This window comes from Condylostylus longicornis, unplaced genomic scaffold, assembly GCF_029603195.1.
Source record: "Condylostylus longicornis isolate FDR11 unplaced genomic scaffold, ASM2960319v2 ptg000065l, whole genome shotgun sequence".
Taxonomy (NCBI): Eukaryota; Metazoa; Arthropoda; class Insecta; order Diptera; family Dolichopodidae; genus Condylostylus; species Condylostylus longicornis.
The window spans coordinates 82,510-104,004 of NW_026578033.1; positions in this window are offsets into that span (position 1 = coordinate 82,510).

Below are 21,495 nucleotides of genomic sequence, written 5' to 3' on the forward strand. Positions count from 1 at the left end.
CTTTCATTGAATATTTTCAATTCTATATTCAATATTTTTTATTTTTTATTTATAAATCTATATAATAAATATAAATTTTTAGAATTTTTTGCAGATGCAAATTTTTATGAAAAAATTTATACAAAGTATTGACCGGCAAAAATGAAGCTTAAAAAGATGTTTAATGGTGTTTTGTAATTTGAGGTTTTAGTTCAGATAAATTTAAATGATTTTATTAACAGTATGTATCTAACTTATTTTTTTGGAATCTCGTCATAATTTAAATTGGTGACACTTAAGTCGTCTAGGTTAAAATTTTTTCGGCATAAACACCGGATGTATTACGATTAAGATTACTTTCATTTACTCCAAATAAATCTAACCAAAAGGGAATATGTAAATAAATACATACATATGTATATGTGAAATAGCACAAGGGTTATATTTAGACCAATTACATTTTTCTACGAAATATTCAAAATTATACTAATAAAGTTTACATTCTTCTATTATTTTTTTAATTTATTTTAAAGAATCACAAATTCAAAAACGAAATTCAATGCTCTATGTAAGTATGTATGTACATATGTACGTAATGTGTACCTACTTCAAAGTTAAAAGTCGAAATAAATATTACAATATGCACGTGCGTCGCCTATGCATACTTCATAGCTATGCAAAACGTATTTTTTAAAGGAAAACAGAAGAAAATTAATTGTCAATATAAACTATCAAATTTGCAGACACAAATTTGGCAATAATTTTAGATACTTACGAGTATGTGTAGTTACCGTGGAGATGCTATATTCAAGCACATACTTATCCTTATGCACTAAAGTAATCAATGTACAGTACATATGAAATAAAATAGAAAAGTAGATTAGAATAACAGAAAATTATAGAATGTAAATACATATATGTAGTTGTGTTCAATATGAACCACTACACAATAAAAATGCATGTATCGAACTTCTTTTTCCAAGTATTTTAATTTTTTTTTATTAAAAATTTGATCTTTATATAAATTTCCGTTTATGGCTAAATTGACCTACACAATTGCAGCACGTATATATGTATGTAGTAGTAAATATTAAAATCACGAAACAATAAAAGTGGATGATATGTAATTTTTATATTTTTATTTTTACGAAAATATTAAAAGAGCTTTTTTAAAAGCTCGTGCATGCATGACGCAATGTTTCAAGAGTTTCTTTAGTTTTAATGCGATGATTTCAAGAGTAATTTTGAAGCCCACGCGCAGAGAGTAGGGAAAGTTACAGCTGTTATTATAAGTAGTAATCTAAAAATCAAAGGAAAGAAAGCAAACATTAATATATACCACGCGGTGTTGAGATATTTGGATGAGTAAATTGTGCTAGATTTCGTAAAATACAATGTAATTTTATGTCAAATTTCAAAAACCTAATCGAACCAAAGGCAGTTTATTGCAAAAATAAACATTTTTTTTATCTAATTAATAGCATATATGCTTCTTTTTCTTCTTCTGGCGCTACATCCTGGGGTGAAATTAGGCCTTCCTTACAATTTGCATCCATTCTGTTCTATTTTCTGCCTTTTTATTTTTTGCCTATCCACCAAGCCCGCGGCCTGCCCTTCCTCTACTTAACAATGTGTTATACTCGAAGGTTCGCCGTTGAAAATCTATACATAGAATATGCATATTCTATTCATAGATACATATTCTATTCATATATAGATACATATTCTATTCATAGAATTGCTCCATTATTTGTTTCAATAAGAATATTTGATCTACAGTTGAGCGGTTTTTTTCTAAACATTGAAATTATCCAAGGGTTTCCTCACTGAACGACTTAAGTGTATTATAAATGATATTGGACAATATCTTGTAAAAAATATCCAACAACATGGCACTCTCGTCATTTTCACACAAAACCTTATCGCCTTGTTTATGCATGAAAACAAGAAGTCCTAATGTAAAGTCAGGTATGCCTTCATTTCATCATGTATTGCAGATCAGAGTGTGTATGTTATTTAACATCATCACTCCACCAGCTCTCACTAGTTCAATCGTTATTCCGCTCTTTCCCGAGGCTTAATTACCTTTCAACTTATCTACAGCTTCCTCTAATTCATCAATCGTTGGCAAGTCTATAACTGGGTCCAGAAGTACATTATTGTAGTCGTTTTCTTCATCTGTCCTGTAACCTTCATTCAGTGTTTTTTGAAAATACTCGACCCATTTATCCATAACTTTGCTTTCTTAACTGTCATACCAGATATTAAACTTCGCTTGGTAACCCTTAGTTTGGTACTTGATCCTTCTATAAACTTCCCTAATGTTGCCTTGTAAAGTACTTCAGGAATTTGTTCCACTAGAATTTGTCTTTTTATCGTTAATCCCTTTTTTTACGACATAGTTAAGTAGCGTATTTCCGCTTTTGATTATAGTTTTCGTGGTTTGATTTTGAGTTTCTGTTTAACATTTTTTGCTTCGCTTCATTTATCGCTTTAATAGTTAACTGGCATTCGTTATCAAACCAATTTATGTTTCGTTCGATCAATTTCCTTGCTACTATTTCGTTAGTAACTGTGTTTAGGGCATTTTCGATTCATTCCCACTCTTCATTTATAGGTTTATTTTTATTTTCTTGAGCATTGTTGTTGGCATTTAGCATCTCGCTTACTTGGGATTGAATCCATTCTCGAATTTCAGATGTTTTTAATTTTTTCTCGTCTTACTTAATTCTCTTAATGCCTCCTTTTTTTAGCAACATTGGCAGCTCTTCGTTTGAGAACTAGTTTTACCAGAAAGTAATCGCTGTGCCAGTTTGCTCTCTACATGTTCTGACGTTCAATATAGAGGAGATCAATATGTAATAATTTTGATTGGTTAATCTTTTGGTTGGTTAAACTTGTGAAACCGGATAATCCATGTTCCCTTATATATATTCTTTCTCTCAAAATAAATGCTTTCGAATTTTAATGAAACCTCACTGGCTAGTTGACGCAGACGTAAACCATTCTCATTTGTGTTGTTATGTAGTGAGTAAATTCCTACCCAAATTCTTCTGTTAAAACTAATAACATATATTTGTAAATATATTAAGCTATCGTGACCAAAAAAATGTCGCTGTCAAAATATCCATGCGATGAGATGGCAACTCTGAAGTAACATAACCAAATTATTTTGTTTCCTAATTTTCAAGGTGAATATTTCTACATCTAAGTTTTCGAAGTTATACATTATAAAATCCCAACTGGATTTGATGGTTACCCACTTTTAAAACATTTCACGCGTTAAACTTGTGTCTGTCAATGAATATAAAACATTTAAAATTCCCTTTTCAATAATGTTTAAATGCTTTTCAAAATGCTATTATGCCAAAAATACACTTAACATAATCTTTAAAAAACTCATGTCAAATACTTGACATAAGCGCGAAACTGAACTTCATTATGCTACATTTGACGTTAAAATGATAATATCTCAAAACTAACCACGACCACAGCCATCTTTATTCTCAAGACTCCGTAGTACAAAATTTACTAATACATATACATACGATGTATTCAAAGTTGGTGATCATACTTTTTGTAAAGAAATATATTCTTATATTAAGTATTTTCGAATAAATTGGAAATGTTCGTGATGATTTTGGATTTTTGAAAATAAAAAACTATTAAATGCAAAATATATGCAGAATTTATTTTATTTCGCTTAAATATTAACAAAATGAAATTTCTTGTTCTTACAAACTAATTACTTATTACAGGTAACAAATTACATTATAATAAATTAAAGGTAACATAATATTTTTCAATTAAAACCAAAATAATAAATACATAACAAAAAATTTTTAATCAATATTTTTTAAAACTAGTAATATTTGATGAGAAAAGCAATTAATTCATCATCAAGAATGTAGCCTTCGATAGAAATATAGCCTTGGAAGAGTGACAAACTTACACATATTATGCTTATGAAAGCTATATATACTCGTTAGTATATAAAACGCTCTCACAATATCAGCTTTTATTAAATTTTTAGTTATAAAGGGTAAAAATTTAATCTTTTTCTATTTTATTAGTGCGAACATTTTTATAGTTTTATATTATAGCACCATTGAAAAATTAACTTCAAAAAAATGCTGCATTATATGAAAAAAAAATCATATAATTTTTTTGTGTTGAGTTTTGCTTGTTTGAAATTTCAAAAAGTACATAATACGTCTGTCTGGTATAAGAAAGTTTTTAAAAACTTTGAAAACTTTATAAAGTTTTTGCATGCAAAGCGTCTGGGATAATAGTTTTTAAACAAAAATGAGAGAAAATGATAACATTTTCTCAATGTTTAAACTTTTTTCGAGTTTTGCATAGCAAAATTTAGTGTTTTAAAAACTTTTGAAATCTTGCAGCTGACGAAACATATTTTGTCTTGGTTATGTGGGAAGGTTTTATTTTTGAAAAAAAAATTTTTTTAAATAACCAAAATGGGTTCACAAATGTTTTTTGCTAACTTTCACACTTTTATAATCAAAATTTTCGGTTTTTGGTATAACCAAAAAATATTTGTTTATGTTTGATAAATACTTTGAAATTTGACGTTTATGACATATTAATAAAGTTTTTAAAAGTTTTCTCAAGTTTTCCGTCTGGTTTATTTTTTTTTATTGAGAATGTTTTTCTTTTTGCGAGAAATTTCGTCATTGTTTCTCTTTTTAAAATTTTTCAAGTTTTATCTAAGACAAATCTAATATGTATGTATTTATGTACATTTAATCAAAATTTTGCTAATTACGTATGATATGTCTCCCATCTATATACACGCGTATAATGGGTTTGTCGCATGAGTTGGCAAATAATTTCCGGGATGATTCTTTTATCAATTTAGAGTAAAAAATTGCAGGTTGGGATATAGGGAATTCCGTCTAAAATTTATTATATTTCAATAAAAATCTTAAAATTCTTTCTTAATCTTAAAATTTTTCGAATGCTTGGTGTTCCTAAAGTACATGAAATTCAAAATCAATTAATCTATTGCATATATGTATATGAATTTATATATATACATATATGAATTTATGTATTTGAATATGAATATATGCGCTTACGGAAATGTTAATGTCTTTATATATAACAAGTCCCAATACTCAATTTTTTTTACGAAATATTACGAATTTTTGCCTTCGTTCCTGTTTTTTTTTTCTTTAAATGCCACTGATCGTGTCTTATATTTCTTATTATTTTTTTCTTTTTTTTTGAGCGAAAAAGAAAGAAAGGTAGGAGGAAAGAAAAAATGGAAAAAAATTTCAAATTCATTTTTCAGTATGGTTTCAAATATCAATAAGGTAAGTTGAGTAGTGTTGGCTGACAAAAATGTTAATAAACATTTTAACAATTTGAATCATCTTATTTCGGTTATTTATACGTTACTTGTAGAATTTAAAAATTTTCCCCAAATAAAAATAGAGGTAAAATTTTGAAGTGTATATAAAATTTGTATTCGTAAAATAATATTTAATTGTATTTTAGATATTATTTTCTCTTTAAATATATTTAAATAGATATTATTTTCTTTCCCTCTTCAAAGTTTTTCTTTACTATGAATTCATGTAAATATTTAATAATTATCTTTTCAATAATTATATTTTCAACTTGACACTACAGTTATTTCCCATATCTTGAGCTAACTTACCCTATGAGAAAAAAAAGCTGTTCACTTAGAAATAATGAAGTGCGTTCAGTATCATATAAAATGTTGAAGGTGTGCTTGTTGTTTTTCCGCTTTTTTGTATGTATTTTAAGAACTTCAAAATAATTATGAATGAAAATATTAATATATTTGATTGATTTTTTAAATATATTTTTGGAATTTTACCGGCTTTATAATAAGTGTGAACTTATTAAAAAAAACCCATATAAAATAAGGTTGTGCTTTCAAGTTTCCCTCTTAGCATTGGGACTTGTTAGATATAAAGACATTAGAAAATGTACACATGAACGCATGTTTTATATAAGTATACCATGTATATTAGTTATATCAGAAATTTGTAAGAGATGCTGAACTGAAATATTTTTTGGTTAGATGTTTGTATCATTATCAAATTATATCACATGTCGTCATTCGAAATGTCGTATTTCGAGGACTTAGTGTATTGCAATTATTAAACCAGAAATGGGTAAAAGATGTTGAATTGAAACATTTTTCGGTTAGATGTCCCTACGTACATCGAAATATAATTCTCAGCAACTGAATATTAAAAAGCGATTTTTTCTTTAGGGCATAAAATAAACACAAAACCAATAAAAACAAAACGTAAAAAAACAAAAAAAACAAAAACAAGAAATTTTAGTATTTTGAGGATTTTAAAAAATTTTTAAAATAATTTTAATAAAGTTGGGTCAAACCAATGGTTTGTATTGTAGCACTTTTCCCTTCAACAAGTGAAAATACTGCTTTTAAAAACAATCTATGTACATCCACCACACTATTAAAATTATTTTCATTTATAAACGAAACTATTTCTAGGATTGCATATATTTAGGATGAACTATTTATGCAGTCTTTGAAATAAAGCAAAAATTAATATAAACAGGGGTTAACATAACGCTCGATTTTAAGGGTTAATTGTGTGAGTTAAGAAAAATAATTATATTTTTTAATTTCATGGAATTTACCGTTAACTTTTTGCGTTTATAGAAATTTGAAAACGCTTGCGGTTTCAGAAATATAAGGTGTCAAAAATACAAATTTTACAAATTTCAAGAGGCCATAACTTGAGAGGGGATGGAGATGGAAAAAAATTTTCTTCAAACGAAATGAACTACTTATTAATGTTCTATCTAAAAGTCCCTAAAATTTCAAGCTTGTACAGGCTGGGGTCTAGAAGAAAAACGACATCAAAAATTTGGAAAAAAAGGACTTTAGATAACGGTAAATTTGAACGGCCATTTTGTTTTTCTAAAATTTAACTATAGTATACCGCGGTAGGGGAAGCAAGCCGCTGCCTTTCTGCGTTTGCAAAATTTCAAAAATGCTTATGGTTTCATTGCAACAAATAGTTAAAATAGGCCATTTTTAGTGCTTTGGGGGGGTATAACTTCTAGAGGGGGGGAGATAGGTAAAAATTTTGTTCTACGAAAATAAGTTTCTAGTAAAAATCTATGTACGTGTAAAATTTCAGCTTTCTATCTTCAAGGGTGTAGAAGTTTTGTAAACAGACACACGGACAGACGGACGGACGGACAGAGTGAAACTAATAAGCACTTTTTTTCAAAAAATTTTTGGAAAAGTGCTAAAAATGATGTTGATAAATTTATGTTAATGATGTTGATTATTTAGTCTTTCATTTATTTCTATTTTATTTTTTTAGGACCCTTCAAAAATTTTGAAAAAAATGTGCTTATAGTTTTTCTCTGTTCGTGTACCCGTTTGCAAAACTGAAATTTCATAATGTATAAATGGACCTTTATCTGAAACTTTTTTCCGTAGAAGAAAAGTTTTAGCTATGTCCCCTTTTTCATTAAAAGACAAAAAAGCCCCTCAAAGAACCATTCTAAAGAAATCATAAACATTCAAATGCAAAAAAGTTGCGGCTGGCAATTTTTCAGCGGTACAAAATAACTAAATATTAAAAGTTGTGTTGGTAAATTGTTATACAAAACTCTAGTTCTATATTTTAAATTTTGTTCTATGGTTGATAACATTTATTAGTTTCTATTATTCATTCTATTAGTTCACACGACTGGATTTTCTGTTTTGGAGACTTTAATCTTCCCAAAATAACGCGGACGACACATGGCGAGGAACCATTTTTGGTTCCAATAGATTATGGTGGCCAGCTGGAGTTATCTTTTGTGGATTCCTATCACTTGAATAACTTGCAGCAAATTTCACCGTTTTGAGCCACCAATCGAAGCAATTGGATTTGGGTTTTACTTCCGATTGGAATTATAGTGGATTGGTATAATTGCGTACCTATCGTTCTGCCAAATTCATTGGTTAAAGTAGTCTACTTTCATCCTACGATTTCTTTTTCATATTGTATTGACGGTCCACCACGTATGAATGAAGCCCCTTCCTACCGTTTTGATTTTAAAGGGGCTAATTTCACAATGTTAAATAATTTCCTTTCTGCTTACGATTTTTCTTCAGTATTTAATATTAATGACATTGAATCGATGACGAGTAAGTTTTATGATATCATATTTTCTTCGTTTGAATTATTTATTCCAACTATAAGGAATAGGGATTCCGATTCGGCTCCTCCATTTTCTGCTCCATCGGCTCTTTCTTCAAGGAGTGCTAGTGATTACGGCAGCTTTCAATTTGCGTATAATACATTCAATTTAGCAGCTAAACAACATTATGATATGTATATTTTAAGAATTTCTGACGACATTATACATAATCCTATAAATTTTTGTAAATTTATGAATCACAAGAGGAAATGCGATAGCTATTTAACTTTTTTGAAGTTGAACGGTTCTTCAAATAATAATTCTAAGGTGATTTCTGAACTCTTTCGCGACTTTTTCGCCGAATCGTACTCTTCTACACTATTTACAGTGAATTTGGATGATTTTCGACACATAAATAACTTTCTAAAAATCACTTATTCTAATTTTGCCACAAACTTGACTACAGTTAAAAAATATTTACAAAACTTAGGTTCTGGCCCTTTTCCTGGGTCTGATGGTATTCCTGAAATAATTTTGAGTAGGTGCTGTTCTTCCTTAGCGGCTCTGTTATTTTTTCTTTTCAATAAGTCTTACTCCTCATGAATATTTCCCTCCGCTTGGAAGGAAGCCTTCATTAGACCGATTCATAAGAAGGGCAATAAAAGTGATGTGGTAAACTATCGTCCTATTGCTAAACTTTCGGCCTTTCCAAAAGTTTTCGAACTAATGATATATGATGGCATTTACTCCCACTGCATTACATTTATTAATAGTTGCCAGCACGGTTTCCTGTAAAAGTTTGTAAATTGAGTTGACTCCTATCTTTCTGGAAGGAAATACAAGGTCCTTTTTCGTTCATCGGTGTCGTCCCTGCTTGTGGCTAGTTCTGGTGCTCCCCAGGGCAGTCACCCCAGAGACTGCCAATAACATCAAATTATACTTTAAATGGTCAAGTTATTAGTAGGGTTCATTCAATTATGGACTTAGAGGTTTGCTTTGATAATAAGCTATCATTCGCCAACTACTACAGCTATGTAGTTGGCAAAGCAAACTCTATATTGGGATTTATTACACGCTGGTCAAGGTAGTTTATTGACCCCTATATTATGATGTCCCTATATTTGCCTCTTGCTCGTCCCCATCTTGAATATGCCTCACAAGTTTGGTCGCTTTTTTACAATATTCATATTAATAGGATTGAGTCGGTTCAGAAGAACTTTTTGCGATTTGTGCTTCGTCACCTTCCTCGGGAGGATCCTATTTTTCTTCCTCCTTATGAGGACAGGCTCAAATTGATTGACTTACCTACTTTAAGTAAAAGACGCGATGTCGCGGACGTGATATTCATTTTTCAACTTATGAAATCTAATTTGATCTCTCCCGATATTTTTAATAAGACCGTCATCAATTCTAATGTTAGATCTCGCTCTCCTGATTTTTTTATAGTTCCGTTTCATAGAACTGATTATGGGAAAAACCTGGCAGTAGAATGTTGAACCTGTGTTACAAGTTCAAGAACATACTTGATTTCAATTTAACAAAGGACGCTATAAAAAACACTTATTTTCTTATAGATAGTGCATCCTTTTTCTAGACGATTCTAACTTAATATATAACTTTATATAAAAATAACAATTCATTTATTGTAATTTTAGAATATCAGTAATCTTTTGTATTGTTTTTATTTTCTATAAAATTCTAAATATGTAAATCTAAATTAAGTCCAAATATGTAAATTGATATGTATATTATCTTGTAACATGTTTGAGCTAAGCACGTCAAATAAAACAAAATAAAAAATAAAAACAAATAAAAAGAAATGTCTGCTAGAAATAACCGTTACCGGTTATTCCTTTTCAAGTTTTTGATATTGGTTTTTTCCTATAAAATAGGTTGTACAAGTTTGAAACTTTCCTAGCTTTTTGATACTAATAAAAAATTTTTTCCAACACCACCTCCTCGCAAGTTTTGGCCTTTCTAAATATGTAAAAGTTGCATTTTTGGCAGCATATATATGCGAAACTGCAATTTTTTTCAAACTTCTATGAATGAAAGCTAAAACAAATGATGCAACCAACCCTTGAAATCGAGCATTATGTTAATGCTTCTATTTTTTTTTTTTGAAGCAGTATTCTGACTTGGAAAATTACTACTTTACAAACTATCTATGTATGAGAGTCGCACATACTATGACAAAATGTATATATTAACGCAATCAGTGCTTGTAATAATAAAAAACAAAAATGTCTTTTTGAAAAAAAATGTTGAAAATCAAATCATATGAACTAAAAAAGTATGATTACAAAATTTTAAAATTTCTAAATCTTTGTATTTATTATAAGTATGTGGTGATGTGTACTTCTAACAAAAATATTTGTGTTTGTATTTTTCATACAAACACAAATATTTTTGTTAGAAAACAAAACGCACACATAAAAACAATTTTTATTAAATTTTTTTAAGGGAAATTTCTATTTTTCAGTTTTTAAAAAGAATATTGGCTCACGTCAGAAATTATAATTTTAATATCTGGTTTTTGTACCTACGTGAAAATTTTCATATATTTTGTAATTTTCAGTATATTTGTTTTAAAAACTGAAAGGTAAAAATTACCAATCCAAAAGTAAGATTTAAAAGCTGAAAGTAGAAAAATGAAATGTCCACGTTCTTTTGTATGAATTTCTAATTCTATATAATAGTTTCTGGTTATATTTATATCTTAGGCCTTCTATTAAGAAAATTTTATTAGCAAAACTGAAACAAAAAAAAATTTTGTTATTTTTAAGCACAACAATTCCTGCCGTTACAGACGAATTCCTACAAAAATTAGAAAAACTAGTAAAAAAAATCTGATGTGTTAAATGAAAGTGTTACATAATATAAAAATGCCTGTTAAATAGAGTATTGGAAGAGTATTGGATTTAGTATATCGTTCAATTTTACATGTATTGTATTTATATTGGCAACTGATTCGGTCACTATTGTGTGTATAATATTTTATTTATTTTACTTCTCATTTGCTTTTATCAACACAGCATATTGGAAAGGGCTGTCGTTTGATTTTTCGGATGGGGAGCAAAAATATTCAAAAAAGGGAGCCATTTCCAAAAAAATGGTACCAATTCCTATATTTCATAATAAAACAATTTATTACCGTACGAATACAAAAACAAATCGGAAAAACAAAACAAAAATTATAAACAAATAAATAAATACATTCAAATTAAAAAATATTGCAATAAAAATTTAAACTTAAATTAATGTTTTTTACATGAAACGTCATGTACGTTTCTACATTTTTGAAAGTTTAGGCCTTTAGGCTCTAGTTATGATGATCAGAAAATACCTTAAAATATTAAACAAAACCTCATAAAAATGTTTATAACGTTTTTTTCTGATCATATGGTTACTGCCTTCTTCATTTGCTTATATTATGTGGATTACCCTATTCAACACCATTTTAAGCGTGTTTCAAATTGAAAAATGAGTATCGGCTTCAATTAAAATGTCAAAATCGCAATATTATCGTCTATTGCAAAAATTCTATACAAACAAATGTCTTCTGCTAACGTCGACGAATTTTCCTAAGTTTGGTTATAACTTACTATGATATTATAGTTTGGTCATAACTTATATAACTTGACTATAAAAAGATAGGTGGCGGTTTTTGAATTAGCAGAAAAAGGTGTATGTATGTACATAATTTCGTTAGCCAAGGTTTTGCCAAAAAATTTTTAAATATTGCAAAATTTTTTTTGTTTCAGTTAGAAATTATATTTTTCAACTGAAAAATTTTTTCAAGAATAATTATTATTATCAATATCGTTTTTGGGTCTGACTGAAACAAAAACAAAATCGGAGCAAAAATGCAAAAGGAGGAACCGGAGACACAAATTTTCAAATCGGAGCCAAATGACAGCCCTTATTGGAGTATGTCGTTCAATTTTATTTGTATTGCAATATTAATACAAAAAGAAATAAGGAAAAATATAAAATATATATCAATTACCAATTGTAAATTTTCGTAAAATATGTATAATCGTAGTAATGTTTTTAATTTATTAAAAAAGAGAATTGGAATTCTTAGTGAACGATGAACGATTCACTTTTATAATGAACTAATCAGCTAATTTCAATGAAGTGATTCCTTCTTTAAAATTAGTTGGTTCGCGAACGACACATGATTAATTCAGAGGTTTATTTAAATTTTAAATTAGTACTTGCAAGTTTCTTTTTTTTTTAATATGTTCGTATGTACATATGTACATATATATTTATAATTAAAGGAAATTGGGAATGGTATACATGAATTAATTAATATATGATATAAGAATTATAGTGCTTTAACAATTTTATAGTCATTATAAAATTTGAAATCTAATCTAATTTTAAATTTAAATTTCAGTTTGAAATCTAATAAACTTTTTAGCAAAATTTATTTTATTCTTCAGTGTATCAAATTTCTTTGCTCTGAATTCTTTCACATCTTAAAATAATGTTGACTCAAAAATGCAATTTATAGTGAAAATGTTGAGTTGAAATTTGATACTCATATGCTGCTCAGAAAATTCCAAATGCAATTTACAATTACATCCATACATATTAGGTTTTAGGTAATTCTTTTACGAGGATGACAAATGTCATTTACAATATACATAAGTAACGACATACATATGTATTAAGTTTTACGTATAGTTTCGAAAAATAGGCAAAGATCACTAATATTTTCACAAAAAAAAAAAATGTTTTTGAAGCGTAATTTCGATCGAATTATCACATATATACTAGATGTGGAGAACTATTGCGGCACTATCGATACTATCGATAGTTTTCAACTATCGAAACTATCAATGGTTTTAAAATCGATATAATACTATCGTCAAATAAACATCAGTTTTTGTCAATTAATAAATTTTGAAAAATGGGCAAGAATGGAATATGGTTTTGAATTTCATGAACTCCATATCATTATTTTCAAAAGTATCGTTAATTTACATTCAAATTGTATTTTTGAATTGTAATTAATTACATTCAAAACGTATTATTTTCAAACGTGCTCGTTAATTTAATTCAAAATTCACTAATTACATCAGTGAAAATTGAAATTTGTTTTTCTATTTCTATATTCTTTTATTTTATTCCAAATATTTCCAGTGATGGCAGTGATTTTGTAGTCTTTCGCAAACGTATGCGTCTATTATCCGAAAGTGACAATAAATAAAATTGTTTAATGTTTAAATTTTTGTTATGGTTGTAGTTTGTTATTTAAGTTTTTTATCAATGAATTTCTGATATAATATGTGCATATTTTTTTTAAAATCTACATTTTAATTTATTTTATAATTTACTTTATTCAATAAACTAAAACGAAAATAAATTCTAAAAATAACTACAACAATAATTTTTTTTATAAAATTTAGTGTATTTTTAAGTTGTTTGTTGTTAACTTGATTTTTAACCTATTATTTTTATACTTAGCCAGTATCTTTTTTTACACGATTTTTTTTACACCAATTTCTCAGGAACCATTCTATCGTATAAAAACAGAATTTGGTGTACTTGTTTTATTTATTTTATGTTTGGTTATAGTCACCCTGTCATGTATATACCACTATTATATGTGTCTTTTCAAATTAAATGGAGACCACCAGTGGTAGAATGCATGCAAACGAACAAAAAACGCTTTGTGGTATTTTTGTTTTTGGACCATTGTTCTCGAGTTATGGGGCCCCAAAGTTGGAACATGCAGGAACCGTCTGATTTTCACATTAACTCTGGAAATATGACATGTAAATCCAACTTTGTAAACTCATTTTAAAGCTAATAAAATTCTCCTTATAACGGTATACCAGTGATTGCAAAAACTTTTTTAGTTCAACAGAGATTCACGTGCAAAGTCAAAGTTTAAAAAATATTTTTTATTTTTAAATTTTGATTTTTCGCACCCTTCCTCCCGGCGGGGGATGCGAAATACCCGCAGTTGAAAATGCTTGTGGTAAGAGTCCACTAAAATCCAGTACAAATCCGGAAGCGTCTGATCGAGAATGGACGGTTGTCTGGTCTCAAACTGATCTCTGAGGGACGGCAGAAATTGAGTGTGTCGCCTTGCATAAGGTATTTATTGCCAAATGCTGGGAGAAGTAATCGGGAAACAAATTGGGTTCTCAAGAGAAAAGGTAAAAAGCGAAGAGTAGATGTGTCACCTGAAATAAGTTCTGAGGACAAGGTGAGCAAAATAGAAAAATTTGTGGAGATAAATGCACTACAAGAAAGATCAACATGATGAATAATAATCAACTTAAAATCAACGTTGATCAAGAACAAGATTACAGGGAATTAATAAAAAAAATTAATGAATCTAAAATAGAGTGGCATACCTACGAAAATAAAATGACAAGACAATGATGGCTGGAGGCTTGCATACTTTGTGCCAACCTGAACATATTTAAAATGGGCTAAAAGAGAGTGGCTTTAAAGTTATTGAACTCGTTAATAAAATTATAAAGCAGAATAAAGAACACAAGATGATCCGAATTCCCCTCTTCATGTTGATTTTTGACATAAATAAAATATACAGAATAAATAAAATAACATAAATAAAATATACAGAATTGATGAATGAATTCAGCACATGAAGATTAAAATTGAGTCATTAAGTAGAAATAATTTAGTTCCTCAGTGCAGAAGGTGTCTGAGATCCATCCATTGGGGTTGTATAGTCGCAAAGGAATTACAAATAAAGTTGGGTCAAACCAATGGTTTGTATTGTAGCACTTTTCCCTTCAACAAGTGAAAATACTGCTTTTAAAATACAGTCTATGTTTATCCACCATTAAAATTATTTTCATTCATAAACGAAACTATTTCTAGGATTGCATATATTTAGGATGAACGATTTATTCAGTCTTTGAAATAAAGCAAAAATTAATAAAAAGTGGGTTTAACATAATGCTCGATTTTAAGGGTTAATTGTGTGAGTTAAGAAAAATAATTATATTTTTTAATGTCATGGAATTTACCGTTAGCTTTTTGCGTTTATAGAAATTTGAAAAAGCTTGCGGTTTCGGAAATATAAGGTGTAAAGAATTCAAATTTTGCAAATTTTAAGGAGCGATAACTTGGGAGGGGGTGGAGATGGAAAAAACGAAATGAAGCATTTATTAGTGTCTAAAAGCACTTAGAATTTCAAGCTTCTAGAGCCTGGGGTCTAGAAAATATACGACATCAAAAATTTGAAAAAAAAACGGACTTTAGATATATAGGTAAATTTGAACGGCCATTTTGTTTTTCTAAAGTTAACCTGTATTATACCGCGCTAGGGGAAGCAAGCCACTGCCTTTCTGCGTTTGGAAAATTTGAAAAATGCTTATGGTTAATTGCACTAAATAGTTAAAAAATGGCATTTTTAGGGTTTTGGGGGTATAACTTCTAAAGGGGGGGGGAGATAGATAAATAAGTTTCTAGTAAAGATCTACGCAAGTAATAAATTTCAGCTTTCTATCTTCAAGGGTGTAGAAGTTTTGTAAACAGACACACGAACAGACGGACGGACGGGCGGACGGACGGAGGGACGGACGGACGGACGGACGGACAGAGTGAAACTAATAAGCACTTTTTTTCCAAACAGATACAAATAAAAATAATACCAAAAAATACTCCCAAAACTCCAAAAACCCCAAAATACAATATGCCCAAGTGGCGAGGGGTGAAACGTATAACCATACCAAAAAACGAAGAGATCTATCACCTCAAAAACCTACAGAAAGCAATATAAATATAATGCAAATGATGCAAAATATGATAAAAACTATGAACGAAATTTCATTGAGATTGAACAGATTAGACGACGAGCATGATAATGCTTATATATGTACGCCAAAAGAATAAAAAATAATAGACAAAGATAAAGAAAATAATGGACCTCAATAAAAGGTAGAGAGCTAAGAAAAGCTATTAAAGAGATTGGTTAATATTATGCACATCCACTAGTAGAACGACATATTGGCCAAGTGATAGAAATAAGATACCAGATCTGCTAGACTTTTTTATTGTCAAAAAAAATCTCTCCAAATTTCATTAGTTTAGAAAATAACTATAAATTTGGATTCGGATCATTCTGGAGTTATACTAAACTTAACTGAGACAGTTACTAAAAAACAAAATGAGCCCATGTTGATTAATAAATCCACTGACTGGACTAGTTTTATGGAAGAGATAATCAAATAAACTTAAGAATTAAATTATGAGTCCAAGATGATTAGGATTCTGAGGTGAAAAATTTTAATAAAATTATACAAAGCGCTGCCTGGAATTATACAAAACAGTGTGAGTATAAATCCGTGGGTATGACTTACCCGAGAGAAATACTGAATATGATAAGCGAAAAGAGAAGAGCTAGACGCAGATAGCAAAACTCATAAGATCCGGCAGATAAAACTGCACTCAATAGACTCACTCAGAATCTAAAAAGAAAATTTTTTTGTTTTGTTTACTAGGTGAAAAAATCTCGAAAGACGAAGAAGGACGGCGCTAGCTACCTTTTTCCTACGACATTGGGGGAGCGTGACTCCTACCCTAAGCGGATAAAACTGGTCCTACTGGACCAACTATTGCCTCCGCGCTAACTTGGTTTTTCCGTATAGGAATTAAATACCTTCCATAAGGACATTGGTATTTCGTATTAAATCGAAAGGTCTTGTTCGTTTAAGTTTTTTGTCATAAAGCCATTGTCTAGCAGCCGAGCTGCTTCCATTTATACAAGCTGTTCTAGACCTATGCTTTGTAGCACAACTCCTAATTTCATCCACAACCGAAGGAATTCCTAAGTCCCTGTGGATATCGCCGTTACGTATATACCATGATGCATTAACAATGCCCCGTAGAACTTTATTCTGGAAGGTTTGAATTTTGTTAATGTGAGTCTTCTTGGCACAACCCCACAGTTGAATGCCATATAGCCATAACGGTTTAACGATTTGGCTATAAGTTAATATCTTTCCAAGTGATCAGCAAACAATTCGGCCTTTTCTATATTGCTCCTCGCCCGACTGCGATTTGCTTTCATCAGTGGCGGAGCTCGGTTAATCGGTTTCTTTTTGGTCTTTACCGCCTTCTATAAGGAATAATTCGTTTCCTTTGTAGCTGACAAGTTCTTTATATAATTTTTGCCGATTTAAATTCTTGAATTTTTAAGCACCTGGGAAGTCTGTTTAAAACAGCTTTATCATCAGGGTAACGCGAACGTTGCCATCAACGTCTGGCCGTCCTCTCTTCACCTACTAAATCAGTTATTTCTCCAGGATGGCTATTTGCTCTCGGTTTGTACTTTGACATTTTTGAATTGTTCCATGCAGCTTTTTGTATGATTTTAATAAACCTTTCTAACTCCAGATCTAATTGTTCTCTTGATTTTATATCAATATTTATATCAATATTGTTTGTTATTTCGTATTTAAAGCTCGCCCAATCTGTAGTGTTATTTGTCAAACTGGGCCTAAATAATGTTTTAGTTATTAATATGACAGCAGAGTGATCCGAATTAAAATTATAATTATTTGCAAGGCTTTGAAAGTTTTCTGATATTTTTTTGGTTATAAAAAAGTCAATAACATTAGGAAACTTGTTGGTGTCAGTAGGACAATAAGTAGGAGTGCCAGTGGAGTGATAGCAACAATCTAGTTCTTAAATAGCTTTTCTTAGTTCTCTTCTTCTAGTTGAGATTCTAGAGCCCAATCTGTATGTTTGGCATTATAGTCACCTCCTATTAGATATCTGTGTCCATGCTTGTACAGGAGATTTTTAAAAGTATTTTTTTTAATGCTGGAATTTGGTGGACAGTATACAGAACCAACAATAAAGTCCTGTTTAGTCGATTTAATTTTTATCGAAATAAGCTGAATTTCAGCTGTTTCTATCTTGAATTCTTCATTATGTTCTATACTTTCTTTTATTAGTATTGCACTACTTCCTCTTAGCTACTTTCTGGGATGTACCGCTTTATAGCAATCATAGCCTTTTATTTTAAGGGCTGTATAATATATCTAATGAGCCTCTGACAGCAAACAAATATCTATATTTCTCGTTTTGAGAAAAACTTCCAATTGTTTCTTATTAGGAACACCATTAACATTCCAAGTTACTATACGTACCTCATTTACGTACACCTTTTCTTAATTTTTATTTGATTTTATTTACAGCATCTAGACATTTAAAGCCTTTGTTAATGAGCTCTTAATGAGAAATTGAGGCTTGGAAGGTGGCAGAATTTATAATGATATCAAAATCTGTTAAACCCTTAAATGAGACCAAGTCTTCTGGACCAATTTCTCTGCTACCAATTTTATCGAAACTTTTTGAAAAGTTATTACTGAAAGGAATGAGACCTATAATTGAGATGTCATTAAATTTGAACCACCAATTTGGGTTTAGAGCAGAACATTCAACTACTGATCAAATTCATAGAATTACTAATATTATTGAGAAAGTCCTAGAGGATAAGCAAATTCGTGCAACAATTTTTGTAGACGTGCCACAGATTTTTGACAAAGGTTGACACGAAGGAATAATATAAAGTTAGAAATATAAATATTACCAAGGCAATATGTAGATATTCTCTCTTCTTATTTAACCGACACATTATTTACAGTCAAAGAGGAAGGAACTATTCCACACTTACAGAAGTAAGAGCAGGTGTGCCTCAGGGCAGTATTTTGGGTCCAGTACTATATCTTCTATTTACAAGAGTTGAGGCACATCTCATAGAAAACACAATTGTGGCTACATATGCTGACGATAGATACTGCAATTATGCCAGTAGCATCAAATATTGACGACGCTCCAAGAAAGTTGCAGCAAGCAAGCAATAGTTTTGATGCTTGGACCAAGAAATGGAAAATAAAACTAAATGAAACTAAGTCTACACAAGTAAAACGTGTTAACTTAAATGGGGTAAATGTTGTGCAGGAAAATGGACAAAATATCTAGGAATGAAACTGGATGTTAAGCTAAAATAGATGGAACATATTAACAAAAAAAAGACAGAAGTAGAATTAAAATATGAAGAAATGTATAGGCTCCTAGGTCGCAAGTCAAGGTTGCCGATACAGAATAAGATCCTGTTCTATAATCAAATTATTAAACCGGTTGGTTGTATGGTATTCAGTTGTTGGGATGTGCCAAACAAATACATGTTCAGCGAAAACAAACGTTCCATAATAAGATTTTGCGGAATATGGTGGATGCCCCTTTGTATGTGCGAAATGGAGATTTGCACGAAATCTATAGATTCCATGCGTAGTTAACGAAATCAGCGTAAGGGTGGTGAGATATAGAGTTCGTTTGAAGCAACATGTCAACGTAGATGCCTCTCGGCTCTTTGTTATCGGGGATTCTCCCAAAAGGCTAAAGAGGACTTTGCCTTCTGGTTTGGCGCAAAATGCGCTTCACCAAATCGGGGAGCGTTGAATCTCTTTCAATCTATATCAAAGAAAATTTGATGGTTGGTCTAAGGGGACTAGTATCAGAATACAAGGAGGTTTTTGTGGTAAAACCCATAACTAACTATGGGTTGCTAAGGAATGGCATGTAGTAGCATTCATGCTTTCTTCCTTTCTTCCTTGAAGGAAAAAAAAATGAAGAAGTCACCCATACATACCCATACATATCCAAAAATATCAGTTCAAAAACAGTATCAAAAACGTATTTGACCTGTCTTTCTGACGTATTAGACTTGAAATTTTTAAAAACTTTATTAGGTTTTTGCATGCAAAGCGTCTGGTATCAAACTTTTTAAACATATTGAGAGAAAATTATGACGTTTTAAGTTTCTCAGTGCTTAAAGCAAAGTATATTTATTTCATACGTACATAATTGTCATTCAAAGCCGTCATTTTTCACTTCCACTTCCACTTTTACTAAGAAATAGGTAATAAGGGGCGTGTAGGCAAGAAAGATACAAAATATTGTAAACAAACGAGTGTATCAAAAATAACGGAATGAAATAAAATTAAATTGAGTTAGTTAAAATTTTGCTATTTTTATTTTAATAAAAATAAAATTTATTTTTCACAATGCGTACATTCATGTGTCATTTTTCATATCATAATTGTGGTAAAAACATACTGATGTATGAAACCAATATGAAATATAAGTTTAAAATGTCATAATTGAAGAGGTAAGTGAATAAAGGGGTTAACTTACATTTGCATTGTGACGCATTTTTTCATTAACAAATTGTAAAACTATTAATTTTTTTGTTACTTTTGTTCTATTTAGTTTCTAGCTCTAATCACAATTGAAAATATAAGAAATTTAATGGTGTTCTATCCGAAAAGCTCGATTTTCGCCAAAATGTTAATTAACCCCTTTGTCCACTTACCTCTTCAATTGTTATATTGACATACATATGTATATACAGCATGTAAAGAGTACAATATTACATATCAGAGGTGGGGAACTTTTTTACCCATGGAGCCCAAATTTAAAATAAAAACAACTAAGGGGGCGGCATAAGTTTTAATAGAAATAAAAGTAGCTTTTGTGCGGTTATTACTGTGAAAATTCCATTTTTTTATTTTAAGTTCAGTTTTTATTTATTTCAGATTAAACTTTTTATTTTGAAGTCAATATTTTTTTATGCATACATATACATAAATACATATAAATATTAATAAAATTATATTAATAAAACAAAAATTCAATCCAATAAAAAGTAAATAAATAAACATAAACAACAAAAAAAAAATCAAATTCATTGTTCAATTAATTTAATTCACGTTAGATTGTATTTAGTGAGATGTTCTAATTTGTTTTTTACTTGAAAGCAATTGAATATTTAAAAACATTCAAATACAAGAGGAGGCGGGTGGGGCAGCACAAAAACTCTTAGAAGCCACATCCGGTCCCCAGGCTACGGGCTTCCCACTTCTGTTATATATCATTAGTTAGAGTCATACCATGTATATCTATTAAGCCCCCAAGCTGAAATTATTTTCTGAAATTTTGAATCGGAACAAAATACAAAAACAATTTTTAATGTTTTACGTTTTCGAAGTATGCCGATTGAAATATATTATTTATTTTTTTTTGTGAAGTTTTAGAGTATTCTTTATAATTCTTATTTTATTTAGTATAGTTTTAAAAGCCATCTAGACTATAATTATTATTTTTTTTGCTTTTTTCTGCAATTTCTTTTTAAATTCTATTTCTTATTCAAAAATTTTAGTCTGTAAATCAGTACTCTTCTATTTGGAAGACAAGAAACGTTGTCTGCACTAAAAAAATTTTTGGCTATTTTTAAATTTAAAAAAATATGTAAAATCAGTAAACCCAAAGATATTTATCAATTCCTTC